At 41.7% G+C, this 24,156-nt stretch overlaps 1 protein-coding gene and 1 long non-coding RNA gene across 4 annotated transcripts in view; one reads left to right on the top strand and one right to left on the bottom strand.

Moving 5' to 3' along the window:
* The window catches only part of hdac7 (histone deacetylase 7), a 281,863-nt gene that overhangs the window by 244,064 nt on the left and 13,643 nt on the right, over positions 1-24,156 (bottom strand). The gene's annotated exons all lie outside the window — the stretch shown is intronic.
* On the top strand, positions 4,241-14,722 carry LOC134296351 (uncharacterized). Its single transcript, XR_010003064.1, has 3 exons — positions 4,241-4,356; positions 7,844-8,071; positions 11,088-14,722. It is a non-coding gene; the product is annotated as an uncharacterized LOC134296351 (long non-coding RNA).

The following is a 24,156-nucleotide window of genomic DNA, read 5'->3' as shown; positions in this document are numbered from 1 at the left end:
AGTAAACTAAAGACCGTGTAAAATATGATATTATTGTCTTCATACAGTATGTCTGGCACAAAAAAGAGAGGCCGGGAAGGTGGTCAGTGGTCTCACTTTAGGTTGGTGTCACCCAGTACAGTAACACAAAGTATCAGCCCCATGGACCTCTTCCTGTGCCAGACTAGGCCACAATAATGCAGCTAAAATACTTGAAAACTGGTTAAAACTATTGAAAAAAACCCAGCTGCAACAGAGACAGTGCATGGCTGCAGCATGTGCAGCAAAACCACTGTTTCAAACCCTCATTGTAATTGGGTAATAAGAAAAGTTCAGACAAGAGCACATGTATTAGAAACTTCTAAAAATAAATTGGCATAGAGTTGTAGCTCTGTAGGCATATTGACATGTAAGCTGGACTTATGAATAATGTTTTTGTGCTTATACCTAATCACAGGGATATTTAAAAATAAAAAACTCCTGCATTTCTGCTGAAACACTGCACAAAAATTTTGTACACATTCCTTTTGATGTCACACCTTCTGATGGTGTCATCTGTTGCAATTCAAACCTCCTGCACCCCTTTAATGATGCCACTAAAGGTCCCTTGAATTTGGATCTTGCTAATTCTCAGTCACCACGTTCTAACCACTGAAAGACATTGCCATGATTGTAGAAGCCAGCAGCTTTCGAAGTATCCTTGAGATCTCTCACGGAAACTTACACGGAAGGTTCCTCAAAAGCAGTACCACGAGGAGCCATTTTGTTGTCCAATGTCCATTCTCAACCCCACAACTCATGAGGCCCAAAGACTCCTATCCCATATCCTGGGCCAAGCGAGCACCCTCTTTTTCAGCAACCGCACCCTGTCCCAGGAAACTAATGTGTGCTGCTGAGCTCTTGGCTCCTCTTCTCATTCTTGTTTATTTCATTTCTGTTCTGCTGGAGTTATTTTTAGGTAGCGATGCCGAGGGTATTTTGATGAAGGATATCCGGTCTAAGCCACTTTCTGGGAAGTCCGTGTGCTTTAATTACTAACAGCCCCATTCAGTTGTTGCGAACAAACAGAGAATGGGGCCTGTTGAGTCAAACAGGAAGTCTCTTGCTTCAGCAGAAAGAAAGAAAGGCAGAGAGACAGAGAGGCCGACGAACAAGCCCAAGCAACTGTAACAGCTTAAGGCTTTGGATGGGCTGCAGGGCATAGACTGTCAGTTGTTTGTCAGAATCAGCATTCAAGTTTTGGAATTAAATACCTCCCTCAACGCTGGATACATCTGACTTTTTTACCCAAGTATTTGGGCATACTTGAAAAGTAATTGCATATCTGTGGATGTTGGGGATACAGGACCACCACAAAAGTGAAAAAAAAAACACCAATTAAACCCTGATTTTTTTCCTTCTCTTTAGGAATCTCTAGGTCCTCTAGTGTGACTCTATGGCCAATGTCCACTGGATGCTGACCACAGATTTTGTGATCAACGTCCACCAGACATTGACCATAAAATCACACTGGAAGACCTTAAAATGCCTAGAGAATAGTTTTCTCTAGGACAGTGGTTCTCAACTTGTGGGTCCCCAGATGTTTTGACCTTCGACTCTCAGGAATCCTAACAGCTGGTAAACTGGCTGGGATTTCTGGGAGTTGTAGGCCAAAATATCTGTAGACCCACAGGTTGAGAACCACTGCTCTAGGAATACCTCAGTTTGCCAGTGCAACTCTATTATTATTATTTATTTACAGTATTTATATTTCGCCCTTCTCACCCCGAAGGGATCACATTATGTACATATAGGGCAAACATTCAATGCCCATAAACACATCGAACCGAGACAGAGACAACAGACAGAGAGACGCAGAGGCAATTTAACCTTCTCCTGAGGGGATGTTCGATTCTGGCCACAGGGGGGAGCAGCTGTTTCATCATCCACTCTGATGGCACTTCCTCACTTCCTCATTCCAACGTTGTAAATTAGTTAAACTTGCCTCCCCACTTTTATAAGTGGTACCTTATTTCCTACTTGATAGATGCAACTATCTTTCGGGTTGCCAGGTCAGCAACGAGCAGGGGCTATATTTTATTTTTAACTGACGGGTGCTCACCCCGCCACGGGCTGGCCTTGAACTCATGACCTCATGGTCGGAGTGATTTATTGCAGCAGCTATTTACCAGCCTGCGCCACAGTCCACTGGGCGTTGCCGATAGAGTCGTGTTGGAGGACTTCAAGAACATGTTAATCAAATCTGCAAATAATCAAATCTGCAAAAGTTAAACCCGCAAAAGCGGAGGGCTCACTTTATTGAGAAATAATAAGCTGCAAGTAATTTTCTTTTTTCAGTAATGAAGATAAGTTTACGTAACATTAGTGGAAACCTGGAGAAAAATTACTTATTTACTGCTGTAAATGCAAGTATTTTAATACTTCTATAGCTATGAGATGTTGTCATTTGTTTTATAGTTCGATTGTAGGACTTGCTTCTTCATTATACAGCTATCCTGAACGACTGCTCCCAAAATAATCTGAGTACCTGTCTGTACTATGTAATTATACTGATTTAACTCTATGTTTCTGTGCTCTAAACTAAAGGATTCTGAGCAGAGCGTTATAAATATTTCACCAAATTACAAACCTTAAGGTTTCCCTCAGGATGAAACTCCCAAGACAATTAAAGTGGCATGAATGCACTGTGTCTTTGACATATATTGTGAAGGAACAGGGCATGAATATTTTCTTTAAGCAATTAATTGCCAGCTTTTTATATTGACTGCTGTTGGGATTGTCTGTCTCATATGCCAAAACTTCTCATGCCAACTGTTGGATTAGTGTCATGTGCAACTGATGTTGAATATCATCTATAGAACACATTAGGAGCCCATTCACACTACAGAATTAAAGCACTATGATTCCACTTTAATAGTTCCATTCTATCAAATCTTAGGGACTATAGTTTAGTCAAAAGGCACCAGAAGTTGAGAACTCAAAATAGCACTCCCTAAACCTCAACTTCTATGATTCCATGGGATGCTGACATGACAATTAATGCGGAATCAAATAGTGCTATACCTCTGTTGTGTGAATGAGTACCAGATCTTGAAAATATCTCCACCCAGTTTTTGGGCACATATCCTTTTGGCAAATGTGAATCTTCTTGAATATGTGGAGACCACTTTTTGAAAACCACTAGTCAAGGAAAGCATGACCTTATTAGAAGTCAGTCTTTAAACAAGTGATATTCACAATAATTAATGTAATGGCACGCAGGTAACTCAGTTGTTAAACTGAAGAACCATGTCTTTAAATTGCCAAGGATAAAAACATGCCACTACAATATACATATACATATACATATATAGTTAGCAGAGTTTTAAAGGTGTTTCTTTGCAGTTGCCCAAAAGACACACACTCCCTTGAAACGTCTTAATTTAAAATATGCACTCAGAGATTAAAAAAGTCTTCTTTAAAAAACAACATGCCTCATTTACTCATAAACATCTTGCATTAATTCACCATACAGTCACATTTTTATCAAAGTTCAGTTACAGATAGGATGTAGCTTTTTTGGGTTGAGTACACAGGGTACCACTCTTAATCAATAGTCCATAGTCTTTAAGTATACTTGTACTCACTGAAGTCCATAAACATACTTCTATACTGAAGTCTAAACAGCAACATACATGCATCCACCACCAATGAGGTCTGATGCAAAAGAGAATACAAAATGGAGCCCTGAGTCTGAATGTGCTCAGCACAATCACATGTCTATAACCCCTCTCACCCCAAAGGGGTAAATCAAACTGGCAAATCAACATACACATAAAATACAGGTTAGCAAAGATACACATTAAGAAGTAAATGATGAGAATCTTGGGAGGTTGCTATTTCCAACAAAAATGGGGTATTTCCACACACCCCAAATGAAATTCTTCTTATGTCCCAAATGTTTAGCCCATTTATTTTTTTGGTCTCAAAACTGCCAGACAATGAAATGCCTTTAGAACTGATGTTCCAAGATTGAAACACAACACGTACACAGAGAATTATGTTCTCCCCTGATCTGACTAATATCTGTGTCTCTTGGGGGAAACACTGAGTCTGGTAAACAGTGCTCTGTTTTCCCTCCTCCACATTTGCTAACTGAAAAAAAAGCTGGTGTCTATTTTTAACCCTCAAACACCCACGCCACGATGCAACTTGTACTCAAGAATATAAGCAGGCTGCCCTTTTCCTGGCTCTCTTGGGAGTTTGCCAGTTTTCTGCTACAGCTGGCACCAGCTTCTGCTTGGCAGGGTAAAAAAAATGTGAGTGAACCATTTAAAAAGAGCTCACAGCAGGGTGGTGTTGGGGTGACAACTGCTTCGGCCTGAATGCCAAGGATGGGTACGTTGCAGATACTGGGCTTCATGTTTATTTTATTTGCTGAAATCTGCTTTATTTATATAGACTTCAGTTTCCCTTGCCCCTTCCCAGTATCCATAAGGAAGACAATAAGACTACAAGACAAACCAGAAATGAATAAGTGTGTGGATGGAGGAACGAGGGAAACAGTATAAACTCTTACCTTACCTATCTTTACATGGTATTATTCCTTGAGGAACAGAAGCTTGTAAAGCACAGTTTAAGGGAATCAAAATGACGGATTGGACTATGGTTGATAGTTATATAAAGGTGGATGATGTTGTAAGTGTGATGTCACAAAGAGCAGCCACCAGAGATGTTACTAAGCACAGCATACAGCTCAGGTCCAGATTATGTGAAAGACCCCTCATATAAACCAGTCCATGTTTTGTGATATGCTTGGAGGCTTTTCTCATTGTCCCACCACCATCACAGGTACACTTGGTGAGAATACAAGAATACAAGTAAGGGCCTTCTCACTATCAATATATATCTAAAGAAGAAAGACTTTCCATACAGGTTTGGAGATACAAACTGTTGGGATATTCATTTGTTAATGTAAAAAAATAAGCAGAAGTAAATAATTGTATGGATATAACGTGAAATTAAAAATGTTAGCAAAACTGACAAAAGAGAAGCAGAAATCCATCTTTTAATACTAATGTATGTATATATGTTTGCATTTTAGATTTCTTTTTAGTTAGAATAGGGATATATTTTGGTGAAAGAAATTGTGTAGTTATGTAAGTTTTGTTCAAATGTGTTTATGTTTATTTGTGTTTTTTTGTCAAAAAATTAAAAATTGGGAGGAATTTGTTTTTTGAAGAAACAGGTCTTTCATAATGTGCCAAACTTTTATTTGTGTTGTCAGTTAAAAAAAAAAGTTTGTGTTTTCATTTTATTTTCTAATAATTTAATTGTGGGATTTTTTGTATAGTGTGCATTTTTTTTACTATTGTGTCTATTTTTACTATTATAAGCCACCTTGAATCCCAAACAGGTATTCAAGGGATAAAGACGGGATGACTGATGATGATGATTAACAAAATACTACATTTGGGTTGCTGTGAAAGGATTCAATTCCATTCCAGAAACAAATAAAGAAAGAAAGATCGAGCATTACACATAAAGAAAAAGACAGCCTTCAACAATTACTGGGGGTAGGAATGCAAGAGCCCCAAGAAAGTGGGAAATTTGCAAATAAAAAAACCCCTTTTTTAATCTGAGAGAATGCATCTCTGGCAGAACATAACCATGGAGTTATGCTGAAAGACCTAGAGCAGTGATTCTCAAACTGTGGGTCCCCAGGTGTTCTGGCCTACAACTCCCAGAAATCCCAGTCAGTTTACCAGCCGTTAGGATTTCTGGGAGTTGAAGGCCAAAATTCTGGGAGTTGAAGGCCTCGGTCTTCTCACAAAAAGAAAGCCATCTTCAACCTCAGCAACATGGAATGGACGAAGGATTGGGGGAAATCCAACCCCAAATAGGGAGACAAGTTGTCCAGGAACACCTGGCCGCTCTAAACGAATTCAAGTCCCCAGGGCCAGATCAGCTACATCCAAGAGTATTGAAGGAACTAGCGGAAGTTATTTCAGAACCACTGGCAATCATATTTGAGAGTTCTTGGAGAACGGGAGAAGTCCCAGCAGATTGGAGGAGGGCGAATGTGGTCCCTATCTTCAAGAAGGGAAAAAAGAACGACCCAAACAATTACCGTCCGGTCAGCCTCACATCGATACCAGGCAAGATTCTGGAAAAGATCATTAAGGAAGTGGTCTGCGAACACTTAGAAACAAATGCGGTCATTGCTAATAGTCAACATGGATTTACCAAAAACAAGTCATGCCAGACTAATCTGATCTCTTTTTTCGATAGAGTTACGAGTTGGGTCGATACAGGGAATGCTGTGGATGTAGCGTACCTGGATTTCAGTAAGGCCTTCGACAAAGTCCCTCACAACCTTCTGGCAAACAAACTAGTAAAGTGTGGGCTAGACAAAACTACGGTTAGGTGGATCTGTAATTGGCTAAGCGAACGAACCCAAAGGGTGCTCACCAATGCGTCGTCTTCATCATGGAAAGAAGTCATGAGTGGAGTGCCGCAGGGCTCCGTCCTGGGCCCGGTTCTGTTCAACATCTTTATTAACGACTTAGACGAAGGGTTAGAAGGCACGATCATCAAGTTTGCAGACGACACCAAACTGGGAGGGATAGCCAACACTCCAGAAGACAGGAGAAGAATTCAAAATGATCTTGACAGACTAGAGAGATGGGCCAAAACTAACAAAATGAAGTTCAACAGGGACAAATGCAAGATACTTCACTTCGGCAGAAAAAATGGAAATCAAAGATACAGAATGGGGGACGCCTGGCTTGACAGCAGTGTGTGCGAAAAAGACCTTGGAGTCCTCGTGGACAACAAGTTAAACATGAGCCAACAATGTGATGCGGCTGCTAAAAAAGCCAATGGGATTCTGGCCTGCATCAATAGGGGTACAGCATCTAGATTCAGGGAAGTCCTGCTCCCCCTCTATTCTGCCTTGGTCAGACCACACTTGGAATTCTGTGTCCAATTTTGGGCATCGCAGTTGAAGGGAGATGTTGACAAGCTGGAAAGCGTCCAGAGGAGGGCGACTAAAATGATCAAAGGTCTGGAGAACAAGCCCTATGAGGAGCGGCTTAAAGAGCTGGGCATGTTTAGCCTGCAAAAGAGAAGGCTGAGAGGAGACATGATAGCCATGTACAAATATGTGAGGAGAAGTCATAGGGAGGAGGGAGCAAGGGAGCCTAGCCCTGCAGACTAGGACACGGAACAATGGCTTCAAACTACAGGAAAGGAGATTCCACCTGAACATCAGGAAGAACTTCCTCACTGTGAGAGCTGTTCAACAGTGGAACTCTCTCCCCCGGACTGTGGTGGAGGCTCCTTCTTTGGAGGCTTTTAAGCAGAGACTGGATGGCCATCTGTCGGGGGTGCTTTGAATGCGATTTCCTGCTTCTTAGCAGGGGGTTGGACTGGATGGCCCATGAGGTCTCTTCCAACTCTACTATTCTATGATTCTATGATTCTATTTGAGGACCCACAGGTTGAAAACCACTGACCCAGAGATTTCCGGGGGAACATGTCAATCAAATCTGTGAAATTAAAACCCGTAAATGCAGGGGGCCAATTGTACCTACAATTTTCAAGGCAATGCTCTCACCTTGAGATTCCTTCCTCAACTCCAATAAGATCAGGTGACCCTAGCCAGCAGACAGCAGTGATGCCATTTAAAACGTTATGTTTTGGAAAGGCATGACTTTTTAGAGATCATAACCTTTTGGAAAACCAGAATCTCCATAGCCATTTGGAAGCATGACCCTTTTTGGAGATCAATTGGCATTCCCACTATTTGGCATAATCATAACTTTTTTTTGTAAAGTATGACCTTCCTGAGAAGAGTTAAAACTATTGTCAATCTTCTTCTTAGTGGTAAATATCCATAAGCCTTAAGAATGGAGGGCTTAAGGGAAAAACATGCCAAGAGGAAGGCGCATCAAACCAATCCTGACCGGGACCACTTTCCACCTGGAAGCCGATGTCCTCACTGCAGGAGAACATGCGGATCAAGAATAGGACTCTTCAGCCACCTACGGACACACCCCCAAAACACCAGAAATGGAGGACCATCATCCTCGACCTACGAGGGCTAGCCTAAGTAAGTAAAGATATTGATGCAAGGCAATTTAGGTTTCTCAGTTGTCAGACCGATATCCCTGGTTTTCTCTTTGAACAAAGATATGCTTAATACATAAAATATATTGCAGATCTTCAGAAGTGTTATTTCACTTGCCTCCAAAAAAATCTACTCTCCCATAAAATATATTGCTTTTAAATCATGATCTCAAGAGACTCAAAAATAAGTAGTATCCATTAAAAGTTAACATAGCTGATTTACTTACAAAACGTCATGTATTCAGCATTCAGGGACATTGCTTATTGGTTCAAAGTCTAAACAGACTGTTCTTTAAGCATTCTGTTTCTTCTCTGTTGCATACAGACTAACACCCTCTTCTGATGCATACTGTACTCAACTAACTTGTAATGTTGAGTACATTACTCTTGAGTACATTAATATAACGAGTACATTAATGTTGAGTACATCTAATGTTGAGTGCAGACTGACTTCTGCAGCATACTTAACTCAACGACATACTGTACTGACTGACTGATGCATACTAACTACTATACTATACTCAACTATACTGACTTCTAAGATGGAGTCTCAGTCTGAGTAGTCCCAGATCTGGTCACATGGTCTGTAGTCCCTCCCACAATCTTAAACAACATAGAGTTAAGGGGAAAACTGCATACCAATATATACACACAATATAGTAAGCTATCTCAATTACATACATAGCAAATAACTATTACAGGAGGATTGTAGAAGGTTGCTATTTCCAACATTATGTCAGATCCAACCCTAACTACCATAAGGGAGTATGAAGGGGCTGTCTCATGTGGCAGATGCTGTGGTACCAGTCGCTGTGGCTGTCTTCCCACTAGCTGCTTTTTTTTTGGGCCTCTGGGCTTTTCCACACTCTTGGAGGATAGAGCTAGGTCTTCACTGGTTCCCTCTCCTGTGCTATGTGCTGGCCCAGTGGTTTGCTGTTCCATCGCCATCAGTTGAAAAGAGGTTCAGCTCAGTCAGCTTTGAAACACAGAATAGAAGAACAGCAGCAAGCAGCAAAATGTCTTAGCCAGGGCCATTTCTTGACTATTTTCCTCCTTCTGTTCTAGTCCCTTTGCTTTCTTTAGCATATTCCATATCCCATGATCTTTGTTTGGCATGCAGGGAAATGTCTATCAGGAAGGAAAGGGTTGTGGGCTTGTGTCCTTCCTCTCCTTTCCTTTTTTGCAATATATTGTGAAGAATGCTACATAACTTATTTGAAAATCTTGGTTTATTTTAATCTGACAGGGAGAGGAAAACATGCTATAAAACGAGCCAATAATTTTTATGCTGCTATAAATTATAGATCACACACAACTCATGCAGATATGAGTTTGTGGTCAAAATGAATCTTTCACCCTAAGCCGCTTGCTGAGAGGGAGGGGGTGCTGAAAGAAAAACCAGAACAGCCTCTGCAAAGATTCTGGCCCCTTCCAAATGGCCATAAGAATGCATTGGATTTCCAGAGAAATACTGGGATTCATCAGGATATTGTGGTTTTACATCCCAACTTCCATTTTCCTCAGTAATTCCAGATTAACACTGATTTGATGGCCCTTTCTCAAAAGGTCACGGGAATTGAAACTATTACAGATCCAAGTGCAGGGATGTACATGGTGTCCTATGTATGTTTACTCAGGTGTCTCACTAATTTCGAGTCAGCATGCATGGGGATTGCCCTCGTGCCTGTTCCTGCATGAGACAAACAAAGAAGTTATGCTTATTGTTATTGGTTAGCACAGTCCTGGGAAAAACAAAGAATCATAAAGTTGGAAGAGCCCACATGGGCCATCCAGCTCAACCCCCTGCCATGCAGGAAAAACACAATCAAAGCACTCCCAAAAGATGGCTATCCAGCCTCTGTGTAAAAGCATCCAAAGAAGGAGCCCCTACCACACTCTGAGGCAGAGAGTTCCACTATTGAACAGCTCACACAGTCAGGAAGTTCTTCTTCATGTTCAAGCCTGTAATTTGAACCCATTGCTCTGAGACCTAGTTTCCAGGGCAGCAGAAAACAGGCCTTCTCCCTCTTCCTTATGAAATCCATTCACATATTTATACATGACTATCATGGCTAACGTGCCATGGAATAGTCCATCTGTATAGATTGCAGAGTTTAAGCTTCTCGTGAGGCAAATGCTTGGATCTTGACTGTGGAGATGAACAGCTTTAAAAAAAATAATACTTCAGATCTCTACTAGCCATGGCTGGAGAATATTATCTAAATCAGGAGTGCAAATACATGACCCACACTTTGCATGTGAACCCTCCCCTGAGGTGCTTCTGCAGATCTTTTGGTTACTTAGCTCTAGCCAGTAAAATATTGCTGTTAAACAAAGCACTATTGGATTCCTAGAAGAAAGCCCCACTGCTTGAAATAGCAATACAAGTTTCCTGTGAGGCCGTACTATGCCACTAGAGTTAGTGGCGAATGTTGATCATGGTTGAAAAGTTGGTGGCTCACCACAAAATGTTAGCACCAAATCGCAAGACAATGTGTGTGACCTACTAATGAGAGTCACTATTGCAGATTTTGTTGTGAGCCATTTCTCTTGTAATGCAAAGTATAGTTGTTCTTGTTGCTACTGATGACTTTATCTGTATTCTGCCTTTTGAGAAGACTGGGACTCAAGATGGCTTGCACATTAAAAGTATTGTAATTAAAACATGCAAAAGGCCACATCAAAACTTAATTAAGCTAAGAACTATATTTAAGCACACAAGAAAATGTTTTTTAAACAATAAACAATGCAATTAAAACAGTACAACACTTACACAGCCCCTCTTCAATTCTAAAAGCCTAGTAAAAGTAAAGGTGTTCCCCTAGTTGTATCTGACTCTGGGGATTGGTGCTCATCTCCATTACTAAGCCAAAGAGCTGGCATTGTCCGTAGATGTCTCCAAGGTCATGTGGCCAGTATGACTGCATGGAGTGCCGTTACCTTTCCGCTGGAGCCATACTTATTAATCTACTCACATTTGCATGTTTTTGAAATGCTAGGTTGGCAGAAGCTGGGGCTAACAGCAGGAGCTCACCCCGCTCCCTGGATTCGAACCACCAGCCTTTCAGTCAGCAAGTTCAGCAACTCAGTGGTTTTATCCGCCGCACCACCGGGTAGGTCATTCACCATGGTCAACAAAGCTGTCTCTATTCCATAACCAGGCTGAAAGATTAAAATTGAGCTAATCCATTTCAACCATGATTTTCTAAAATTGAGAGCCAACCATATATTCTATTACCTTGCCAAAAAAAATAGAATATTGGACATTGGTCAATTTTGATGGCTTTTAAATGTTCATACAAAGTATTGGCTGTGGCTTGGTCTTGAATAGGCAATTAAGACCTATTAACTTTACAAAGAATCTGTTCCTCCTTGGAAAGAAGTTGCCATATATTGAAGACACTTCAAAAGATCAAAGTTAGACTGATAATTTTTTTTTTATGTTTCCACCTTTTAAACTGCACGTTCTCATATCCATTTAGCATGGGGAGAGGCAAAGTTTCCTCTCCCAAATGCTAGCAGACTGCTACTCCCAGGACTTCTCATCACCAGCTATGCTGACAAGAACAGCTGAAAACTACAGTCCAACAACATCTGGAGGACCACGTTTAGCCCATCCCTGCAACAGCTGCAATCTGTCTATTCCTATATGGCAGGGGCTGGGCTAAGTGGCCCTTGCAGTCTCCTCCAACTCAATGACTAAATAATGCTACAACACACCCCAATTCAGAAGAGAGAAGAGGAAAGAAAATCTTTGCTTTGTGCATGGACCAGGGTGTTGCTCACTGTGAGAAGCAAAGTTCGAAAACGAAGTGGCTACGTAAGAGAGCGTCATTCCAAACACACTGCGAAAGTGAGATGCACTGTTGAGAGCATTCAGGCAGCCTTTGGATCCAAGAGGAGAGGGCTGTTCCTGACAGATTGTTTCCTAAGCTCTGTCCAACCTAGGCTGAAGTAAGCCAAGCAAAAAGGTTTCCACCCATCCCAGGAGGGAACCATTTTGCAGCCAAAGTCCACTTGGAATAGCAGGGGTTTTTGATTTAGAAAAAGTCATGACGTTCATTCTATCAAAATGGTTTTGCAACAAGAACCACTCCCTACATATCAAATGCCCGGAACAACAACAATAGCAACAACAACAACACAACAACAACAATTTTTCATAGTACTCTCACTCTACTTCAGTGTGCTTTAAAAAAAAGGTAAAGGTTTCCCCTGGTGTGTGCTTTAGTGTCCTGCAAAGCCTCACAGAGTTCTTATAAGACTCATCAAAGCATCAGTGTTTTCAGGTCATGGCTCCACAGATGTTGTAAGAGCAAGGCTTCCATGAAAGGATTGCTCAAAGGTAAAGGTTTTCCCCTGGCATTAAGTCTAGTCATGTCCAACTCTGGGGGTTGGTGCTCATCTCCATTTCTTAGCCCAAGAGCCAGTGTTGTCCATAGACACCTCCAAGGTCATGTGGCCTGCATGACTGCATGGAGCGCCATTACCTTCCCGCCAGAACAGTACCTATTGATCTATTCACATTTGCATGTTTTTGAACTGTTAGGTTGGCAGAAGCTGGAAGTTCACTCCACTCCCCGGATTCGAACCACCGACCTTTCGGACAGCAAGTTCAGTGGTTTAACTTGCTGCACTTCTGGGGACTCTGAGGATTGCCTGAAGAGGACATATTTGATCTTTCCTTGTGCATAACGTCAGAGCAGAGCTTGGGGGCTAGGTCCTACCATTTTTGAACCACAACATCTACAACTGGTTATGGGATGCTAGGAGTTGTAGTCAAAATGCCAGGCTCTGGCTAGGACAGTGTAGTCTTAGGATGGACCAGATAAGCTGCTCAATTGTGTCCTGCATGGCCAAAAATTAAACTAGGTGACCCTTTTAGTCCTTATGAATTCTATAGTTCTAGTCAGGCCTGGGCTACCACTAGTCACAGTGAAGTGATTATGTCATGGTAGATCCTGGGATGCATCTCAGCCATTACTCATAAACAAGTTGCTCCTGACATGAAAAAAAAACAACGTTTTGGGCACTCCCATTTTATTGATCACCCCCAAAATGGCCCAAGCCTCTACACAGTAGGGCTGGGAAAACGTTTGTAGATACCTGAAAAACATATTTGTTGAATGTTCGGAATTCTTCATGAAGACAAACCTGCAATGACAAAAATCTTCACAGCTTGGGATATATTCTGTGCAAACTCCACATATGGGCTGTTGTGGGGGTTTTACACAGAATGCAGCATTTTCTGCACAGGAAACAATTATGTGCAGAAAATGCTATTTTTGCACACGCAAACGTGTTTGCACAGAATTAAGCCTCAAATTCAGAACCATCCTTGGAAACCACGCATTTTCTTGCAGGAGGGAAAAGAAAGTTAGTAAAATTACCCACTGCTTCTTCAAGAACAAAATAAGCAAATAAAATGCATCCCTGCCGCAAAACAATTCAAAAACACCTGTTCTATAATGTTGCTGCTGAGTATGCTCACAATAAGGTTCCATGAGTGAATTCCAGTTTTGAACATGCTTTCCAAACATCTACTTTAAAATGCTGAATGCACCAGATCCCTTCTGATCTTGGAATCTAAGCAAGGTCAGCTCAGGTTAGTACTTGGATGAGAGACTGCCTGTGAATGCCAGGTGCTGTAGGCTACATTTTAAAGGCGGGAACTGGCAAAACCACCTCAGAGTAATCCTTGCCTAAGAAAACCCTATGAAATGCATGGGTTGCTTTAAGTCAACAGGTGGTTTGAATGTACATACGCTTTGCAAGGCTAAATCCCAGCATACTGTTCTCAGTCCCTTCCTCCTTATATAGTTCACTGTAATCATTGTGTTAAAGTGTGTTAAATCACTGAGCTGCTGAACTTGCAGACTGAAAGGTCCCAGGTTCAAATCCCGGGAGCAGAGTGAGCGCCCACTATTAGCTCCAGCTTTTGCCAACCTAGCAGTTCGAAAACATGCCAATGTGAGTAGATCAATAGGTACCACTCCGGTGGGAAGGTAACGGCTCTCCATGCAGTCATGCCGGCCACATGACCTTGGAGGTGTCTATGGACAATGCCGGCTCTTCGGCTTAGAAATTGAGATGAGCACCAACCCCCAGAGTCAGACATGACTGGACTTAACGTCAGGGAAAACCTTTACCTTTACTAATCATTTTAAAATGTCTGATGAAAATCCTTATTCCTCCATTGCATGTTTGTGAGATAAAGGCAGACCTAAGGAATAGTTCATATTCCTGAATCACTGAGTCAAAACTGGAGGATTCTATGATATTGCTCAAAAAGGAATAGGTCCCAGTAGTTGAGGCACCGTGGCTCAATTCACCAATCAGTTGATATTACCCCCAATGCAGTTCACACACACACATATACACCAAAGAATTACCAAGAGCAGAGGCCTCTTTAGAAGGGGGAGGCAAGGCAGAAGTGGAGAAAGGAAAGTGGTCAGTCTTTCCCTCTGACTGGGCACAAGCACGAAGGCGGCAAAGCAAGAGATGTTTTCTTTGGCCCGGTTGAAGATGAGGGCGCCCCAGCTGTGTAACCTGCTTGGGTGAAAAACATCACCCCAGCGCAGAATGAGGCAGGTTAAAACAAATCAACGCAGGGGTGACGCAAAAGAGGATCAAGTTTCATCGGGATTGCTGAGAGTCAGCGGAATTTGCTTTCAGGACCACTTTTGGCTCCATGGTGCATCGCCTCACCCTGGGGTCACCTCCACGCATGCTGCAGGGGAAAGAAAATATCCTTCCTGGATTAGACGTCCAACACTTTCATCCCCCAGCAGTTTGGCAGAGATTTTCCCTGCTGTTTTCAGGGCCAGAGTGGAAAGCACACAAGTGTCCAATGGACTGCAACTCCCATAGCATGGGCTATGATGGCTGGGGCCGATGGGAACTGTAATCTCACAACAGTTCCCATCGGAACACATTGCTTCATTACATGCTTATCCAAGACAAAAGGGGGATCTAAGGTTTTAGCAGTTCTGGTCCCTCCTGTTGCATGGATCGCTGCTAAAACTTAAGAATAGAAAAACTATACAAGGAAAGGTTTAAAAGTCACAATTAGCTATAGCTCTTTTCTTAAAAGCCATTATCCTAAATCACATTCAGAATGCTGAAATCGCATATGAACAATTGAACCCTTGCTAGTTACTCTGTGTGTGTGTGTGTGTATGTAAAAGGTAAAGGTTTCCCCTGACGTTAAATCCAGTCATGTCTGACTCTCGGGGTTGGTGCTCATCTCCATTTCTAAGCCGAAGAGCCGGCGTTGTCCGTAGACACCTCCAAGGTCATGTGGCCGGCATGACTGCATGGAGTGCCGTTATCTTCCCGCCGGAGCGGTACTTATTGATCTACTCACATTGGTATGTTTTCGAACTGCTAGATTGGCAGAAGCTGGAGCTAACAGCGGCCACTCACGCCGCTCCCAGGGTTTGAACCTGGGACCTTTCGGTCTGCAAGTTCAGCAGCTCAGCGCTTTAACACACTTCGCCATCGGGGCTCCTACATATATATGTACAGTGGGGAAAAAAGTATTTAGTCAGATACCAATTGTACAAGTTCTCCCACTTTAAAGGATGAGAGAGGCCTGTAATTTACATCATAGGTAGACCTCAACTATGAGAGACAACATGAGAAAACACATCCAGAAAATCACATTGTCTGATTTTTCATGAATTTATTTGCAAATTATGGTAAAAAATAAGTATTTCCCCCCCCACTGTATATGTATATGTATATATATATATGTGTGTATGTGTATGTGTGTGTGTATGTGTGTGTGTATGTGTTTGTGTGTGTATGTGTATGTGTATATACAGTAGAGTCTCACTTATCCAAGCTAAACAGGCCGGCAGAAGCTTGGATAAGCGAATATCTTGGATAATAAGGAGGGATTAAGGAAAAGCCTATTAAACATAAAATTAGGTTATGATTTTACAAATTAAGCACCAAAACATCATGTTTTACAACAAATTTGACCAACAAAGTAGTTCTATACGCAGTAATGTTATGTTGTAATTACTGTATTTACGAATTTAGCACCAAAATATCACGATATATTGAAAACATTGACTACAAAAACGGCTTGGATTATCCAGAAACTTGGATAAGTGAGGCTTGGATAAGTGAGACTCTACTGTATACACACACACACACACACAGTAGTGTCTCATTTATCCAACATTCACTTATCCAACATTCTGGATTTTCCAACACATTTTTTTAGTCAATGTTTTCAATACATCATGATATTTTGGTGCTAAATTCGTAAATACAGTAATTACTACGTAGCATTACTGCATACTGAACTACTTTTTCTGTCAAATTTGTTGTATAACATGATGTTTTGGTGCTTAATTTGTAAAATCATAACCTAATTTGATGTTCAATAGGCTTCTCCTTAATCTTTCCCTTATTATCCAACATATTCGCTTATCCAACGTTCTGCCAGCCCGTTTATGTTGGATAAATGAGACTCTACTTTATATATATATGTGTGTGTGTGTGTGTGTGTGTATGTGTGTGTGCATGTGTGTGTGTGTGTGTGTGTGTGTGTGTGTGTGTATGTATGTATATATATATATATATATATATATATATATATATATATATATATAAAATATCTATCACCCCTTGCTAGCCCTTAGCCAACACTCTCTTATGCCAGAGTAACAATCTGTTTTGGGGGAAAAAACATTGTGATGAGATGTTGGTTTGTGTTTTAAGTATGCCATTTTTATATTTTTCCCTGCATTAACAGATTTAACCATCCACAGTGTCAAAATATTTTGAACAATTCCAGAAAGAAAATCTTGATTGCCATTTTAAATATTGGGCTGCATTTTACTATGTCATGAGACTTGAACATCCATAGATTTTGGTATTCATAGGGGATTCTGGAACTAGACTTCAGTGGATATCAAAGGCCCACTATATGCTGCTCCTTGCTACCTCTAGCAGGTGATCCCTTTCTGACCAAGACATTTTTATGTGATCCTTGGTATACAGGTATATAAAATAGGTATAAAATCAAACATTTAGTGATAATAAATTAACATTTCCAAGGCTTACAAAACAGGCTGATTTTCCTTTTTACAAAGTACAGCTGAAGCATCTTCTGCGGAGTCCACTGTAAACACTTCACAACAGAATTGTGTAACTGTCTAAAATGACCACTAGGTGATGTTCAGAAAATCTTTTACTACTGCCAAATTTTGTGAGACCCATAACATTGGGGACCAAGGCCCCTGGTGGCACAGTGTGTTAAAGCGCTGAGCTGCTGAACTTGCGGACCAAAAGGTGCCAGGTTCAAATCCCGGGAGCGGAATGAGCGCCCGCTGTTAGCCCCAGCTCCTGCCAACCTAGCAGTTCGAAAACATGCAAATGTGAGTAGATCAATAGGTACCACTCCAGCGGGAAGGTAACGGCACTCCATTAAGTCATGCCGGCCACATGACCTTGGAGGTGTCTACGGACAACGCCGGCTCTTCGGCTTAGAAATGGAGATGAGCACCAATTCCCAGAATCGGTCACGACTGGACTTAATGTCAGGGGGAACCTTTACCTTTACCTATAACATTGAGCTAAGGGGACCCCATTTGGAGTCAGGACTCACAGTTTAAGAAGCAGTGGCGTATACATACATTTGGGAAATGTTAGTAAATATTTCTCACATTGTCCAAGACAATTTATTCAGACTAAAAATACAGTGCCATTCTGTTCACAACACAAAGTAAGCAGATTTTTCTAAAATGCTTAAGAATAAAGTCCAAAAGCAACATGATTCTCTGGTTATCTGTCATAGGAGTGGGAATGACACAGCCCTCCAGATATACCTAGACAGAGACTTCCTTGATCCTTCGTCATTTGTTTCGCTGGCAGGGACTGATGGAAGTTGCATTCCAACAATATCGGAATGATAGCAGCTTTTCCATCTCTTACTAAATTACTGTGGAGCCTCTGGTAGTGCAGTGGATTAAACCCTTGTGCCAGCAGGACTGCTAACTTGAAGGCTGGGTTGTTGATCTGAAGGTTGCCGGTTCAAATCCAACCTGGGGAGAGCGTGGATGAGCTTCATCTATCAGCTCCAGCTCCATGCGGGGACATGAGAGAAGCCTCCCACAAGGATGGTAAAAACATCTAGGCATCCCCTGGGCAACGTCCTTCCAGACGGCCAATTCTCTCACACCAAAATTGATTTGCAGTTTCTCAAGTCACTCCTGACACGGAAAATTAAAACAAGTGGTAGAGCTAGGCTCTGTCTATATGTTTGACCTCCAAGTGTTCATTTGGGATTGAAAATTTGACATACTAAGTCCACAGCCTTGATGGAGACACTGTTTAGCAGTACAGGTAGCCCTAGCAAGGGCTAGAAATATATTTTATTAAGGGAGGGGGGGGGGAGGAAATTTTAATTATTTATACATCAGTTTTGCATCACTCTGTTCTTTTTTAACTAGAATTTTTGCCCACTCCTGACTTTATTTTGGATGTGGGTATAGGTGATAACAACAGCAAGTGCATCTTAAGGCTTCAGCGGTTGCTGGCTGCTTGTGTACCACATTCTTCTGTGTACATCAAAGCAGCATTGCAGAGGTAAGCAAAGGCCTTTGCAAACACAAGCCTCTTGCCCTCTTGCCTTTTCTGTCTACGAAGCCATGAATCTCCTCCGAAGGTTTTCAGAGGGATGGTAAATATTTGGGGAGAGTTGCTATGACCTCCCAAGACTCTCAAATACTGTTCAGCTGCCGTCATCGGTGTCTTATCACTCCCTTGGGGAACCTAAAAATGAAAAGTCACGTTCATGGAGATGAAAGAGAAAACAAAACTCCCGCACACATACACTCACACATGAACACAAAGGACTTTTCCAGAAGAGGGGAGGGGGGAACTGAGAACAGGGGTCTGTTTGAAAAGTGAGCACTCAGCACAGCACTGGCTTCCTGCAATGGGGAGAGTGAACAGGAAGTCCCTGTTTCCTGCCTAGAGAGCATGGGCCCTATCAAAGACCTCAGATCAGAAAACAAACACCACTTTGATTAAACAAACAAAAGGGTCCAAGACTCACAGTCTGGTTAGCCATAAGTGTTAGTGAAATGAGGCCAAGAAAGCAGACACACATACACACATACAGCCACAAAAACGTTCCACACACATTGTCGAAAGAAAGGGGGAAATATCCCCCATCCTGTTTCCTTTCTCTGCTGATGTTACCCATTGTAGTACTAAGAACACACAGAGGATCAGGAGAGTTGTATTTATATGTGCTCCATGGTATAGTGGTTTGGGCTTTGGACTTTGGAGACCAAGGGATGAATCATGCCTGAGCCATGCAAACCCACCAGATGGTCCTTCTTCAGTCACACACTCTCAGCCACAGAGGAAGGCAAAGACAATACCCTGCTGAACAAATCTCACCAAGATAATCACATAATAGAGTGGCCTTAGAGTGGCCATAAGTCCAAAAATGGTTTAAAGACAGACAACCGCAGAAACAGCAACAAAACTCAACCTCAGATCAGTGTGTAAGGATCTAGACCAGACATGGACAAACTGTGCTCCTCCAAGGGTTTTGGATGTAAACACCCAGAAATCCCAAGCAGCTTACCAGCTGTTAGGAATTGTGGGAGTTGAAGTCCAAAACACCTGGAGGGCTGATGTTTTCCCATATCTGATCTAGACTCCAGGGGTGGGAACCACAACACTTCCCAGATATTGCTGGACTGTATTTTCCATATCCAAGATAAGAAATGCTGGGAATTAACTATGTAACACCTGATTCCCATCCCTGTTCTCGCCAATAGATTTTTTGATACCGTCCTAACAGAGACACCACCTTATAATGATTAGAGCATTAGAAAGATCCAAATGTTGTTCTTTTTTATACTTGATCAGGCAAATTCATGTAATATTACAAATTAAACCAACTTTTGGGTGCTTCTCAGATGTTGTTTGACTCCCATAGCCAAAGGTCAGGGCTATTGGGAGTAATTATCCAGCAGCATCTGAAATGTTATCTGATTCATATAGGAGCCTCTGGTGGCAATGGGGATAAAAGCCTCGTGACTTGAAGGTTGGGTTTCTGACCTGAAAGCTGCCAGGTTCGAATCCCAACCGGGGAGAGCGCGGATGAGCTCCCTCTTTCAGCTCCAGCTCCATGCAGGGACATGAGAGAAGCCTCCCACAAGGATGGTAAAACATCCAAACATCCGGGCGTCCCCTGGGCAACGTCCTTTCAGACGGCCAATTCTCTCACTCCAGAAGCAACTCCGGTTACTCCTGACACGGAAAAAAAAATCTGATTCGTGTATCTGATCTAGAGATCACCCTGTCTCTCCAATGGATTTCCTGACACAATGCTATCAGAGACAATACAATGCAATGGTTAGAAAGTTGGGCAATTCAAATTCTGCACTCTTTTGCGCATGAGCAGACAAATTATTGTGGCAACACAAATAACATCAACATCTGGGTTTGTGATGAGCAATTGTAAGACGCATGATATGTCAAGTGGACATCTCTTATCCATTACAAGGCAAACACTATAGTTGACGGGTCATTTCTGTCTGCCATGAAATTAGGTCACATATATAGCCACAACACATCCATATGATTATGCATCTATTTCCACAACTTTGCCTGTTCTCCATCTTGTCCCTCTTGTGTAGATCTCTAAGATGTTCCCCACATATTGTGAGTGCACATATTCACAGAAGTCTGCTTGAACTATTCTAAGATCCTCAATGCAGTATATACAGTAGTGTGGCACACTTCGGGCTTACAGGCCCTTGAAGTATGAGCAGGCACTACCACTACCCTGCTCTTTCTGAATTTAGATGTAAAAGGAGAGGAAATGGATTTTCCTAGCAACAGTGTATTGTTAGCAACTATCCTTGTTATGATCCAAAGTATTTTGAAGTGGCTTAGTACTGAGCTTTATAAAAATTCGGTTCTTGGTAGCAATGAAAACTGTATAAACACAGAGACAAGAGAGATCAATGTTTCTGGATAAAGCCATGATGCATATTAAAGTTTACCATTGCATCACTGTTGAACACAGACACACACGTGCACTCATAAAAATTAGACACACGCCCCAAATCCTAGATTTTGGAGCAGTGTGCAGTAATGCAATAAAGCCTATTATAAAAACTTACAATAAAAAACATCATCAGAGGGATTTATGTTGGCCATGCAGCAAAATACCACAAAATGCAACATCTATAAAAGAGCAATGCCATTATGGGCCAACCAAAATGTTCAAAACACATCATGCATCATGCACCAAGGAGAAGAAAAGTGACAATGGTAGAATCATAGGCCTACATTTTGTACTAGCTGCTGTTCTGGAGTTCCATTTGAGAGGTTTTCTTGGCAAAATTTGTTCAGATCAGGTTTGCAGTTACCTTGCTTGCAAGCCAAAAGGGAGTGATTTGCCCAAAGTTACCCAGTAAGTTTCCGTAGCTGAGTGGGGATTTGAACTCTGGTCTCCAGTGTCACAAGTCCAACACTCAGATCACTACAATATGTTGACTTACATGATATATGGCAGTAAACCCAATTTATAATCAGCTGTAGTAGGAACTTTCACCTTTCATATGAGTATACCAGTTAGCCTCAGGCTATACTCTTCAACAAAATTATTATCATTCTATCAATATTAGCTTCAGTATCAATATCAGCTTCAAGTTGGCTACTTCACCATGATCATCACAACCATCACAACTATTGCCTTCATGTTGTCTTCTTCAACACAACTGCCAGTCAACCTCAGGCTATTCTCTTCAGCACAACTATCACTATCAAACCAGTGAACTTCAGACTATCCACTTTGACACATAGCCCTCATGCTCACATGAGAGTGTGAAGATCTCCTTTAGGCATAATGCAAGTGACATTCATGTGAGCGGCATGCACTCGGCAACAGGGAGAAAGCCCTTCACATGATATCTTCATTCTTTTTTTTGAGAACAAGAGAGGAAATCACGAGAGCAGTATTACCCTCAGGTAATGCATTAAAGGCATCAAAATTAGGAGTGGAACGGGGCCCACTAGCGAGTTCATACATATATAAACAGCACATTGTGCAACATCGAAATAGAGCAATTAACTGAAACATTTTTTAAAAGCAAAAATGAGCTGCAACACATGCCTTCCTCTTTAGAGATGCTGAATTAGGACACTTAACCTCCTGCCCTTCTTGTGGTTAGAGACGCAGCTGCTTGTCTTTCAAATACAGGAGTCTGTTGTCATATTTAAAAACAAAAAGGAAAAAAACACATAAAATTAGAAGTGAAGGGCTATCAACATCAACACAGCTGCTTTCTGGTTGGTTGAAGAATCACAGACTCATAGAGTTGTTTAATGTGCCTCTTTTGTCATTGCTGTAGCTTTCTGTTGTCACTGATCTTCTGAACCAATATCACAGGAGGGTCCATTTGTGTTCTGAACATACTGGGTGGAGCAAAGATAGAAATTGTGGGTATCAGCATTTCCTGCACATTGGGCTTCTATCCCAAGGCATAACATCACTGTCACAAGAACTTGGCTTCGGCATTATCTTATCAAGAAGGCACATAAATTGACTGAAATTCAGAGAAGAGCAACAAAAGTGATCCAGCAGCTGGAGGGACTAAGATATGAATGAAGATTAAAGAACTGAATACTTCAAGGGGCAACCGTTTGCAGAGGCGTAACTGGGTTCATGTGGAGCCTCAGAAACAAACAAGAGCCTGATAAAGAGAAGTAAAAGTCCTCTGGCACATTAAAAATAAGAATTAGGGGCTAAAGCAATCAACTTAGATTTGCAATTGGCAGAATGGTGTAATAGAAAAAGGAAGAGTTAGCATTATTTGTTGTGATTTTTCTTATCTTGCAATAATTAGAATGTGAAAACACTGTGCTGCAATTTTGATGTAATGAGGGAGAACCTTTGGCATTATTATAAATATTTGGGTTACTTTTGTCATCACAGGGTATATGGCCTCACTGGGAATTTAGTTGGAGGAGAGGGACAATCGAGATACCCTCCCAATAATAATGCTGTGGCACTCTATGAATTTTTTCTTCAGTCTCCAATTTCCTAGCATTGCAGTAACTGACACTTGCAGCTAAATGTTCAGAAATAGAATTTAGGCAATCAAAGAATAGGAAAGGGCAGCTACTTTTTTTCGTGTCAGGAGCGACTTGAGAAACTGCAAATCGCTTCTGGTGTGAGAGAATTGGCTGTCTGCAAGGACGTTGCCCAGGGGACGCCCGGATGTTTTTGATGTTTTTACCATCCTTGTGGGAGGCTTCTCTCATGTCCCTGCATGGAGCTGGAGCTGATAGAGGGAGCTCATCCACACTCTCCCTGGATGGGATTCAAACCTGGCAGCTTTGAGATCAGCAAACCAACCTTCAAGTCACAAGGCTTTAATCCACTATGCCATTGGGGGCTCCACGAGCAGTTACTAAGGAAATATGAACACAGTGAATAGAAGAATTCTTGGTTGGAGCAATTTTCAATATTTTACTAAAATGCTGGAAATGTGAGGAATTGAGAAAAATTTCAGATTCTCATTCCAAGGTGCAATGTCTTCATTCTGTCCCTTCCTGCAGATACACACCTGGGGCTCTCTATTTTTCTAATAACAAACTAATGGCCAGTTAGACTTTTTTGTTTGTTTCTACTGGTTCAGAACTGGCTGGGGATTTTCATATAGTCATCCTGCTTTCCCTGGCCATGGGTGGTCTGGGAACATGAGATCGCACTTATTATCCCCCTTTGTGTCTTTGGCTTGGCATTGACCACCACACACAAAATTGCTGGTGACCATTGCTCATCATATCTACTGATGCTGGCCAGAGTGGTCAGAGAAGGGTGAAAGGAAAAAATGATCCCTCTCCCCTCGGCCCAAATATTTCTTGGTGCTCCAGCTAGCACCAGAAGATGCAATGAGCGACAGACATCAGTAATTTTGGTGTCATCTTAGGATACTATCACCTGTAGCAGTAGCACAGACATGGATAAACCTCACCCCTCCAGGTGTTTTGGACTTCAACTCCCACAATTCCTAACAG

Source organism: Anolis carolinensis, chromosome 2 (assembly GCF_035594765.1).
Source record: "Anolis carolinensis isolate JA03-04 chromosome 2, rAnoCar3.1.pri, whole genome shotgun sequence".
In the NCBI taxonomy this organism is placed as follows: Eukaryota; Metazoa; Chordata; class Lepidosauria; order Squamata; family Dactyloidae; genus Anolis; species Anolis carolinensis.
This window is presented reverse-complemented; position numbering and strand designations above follow the sequence as displayed.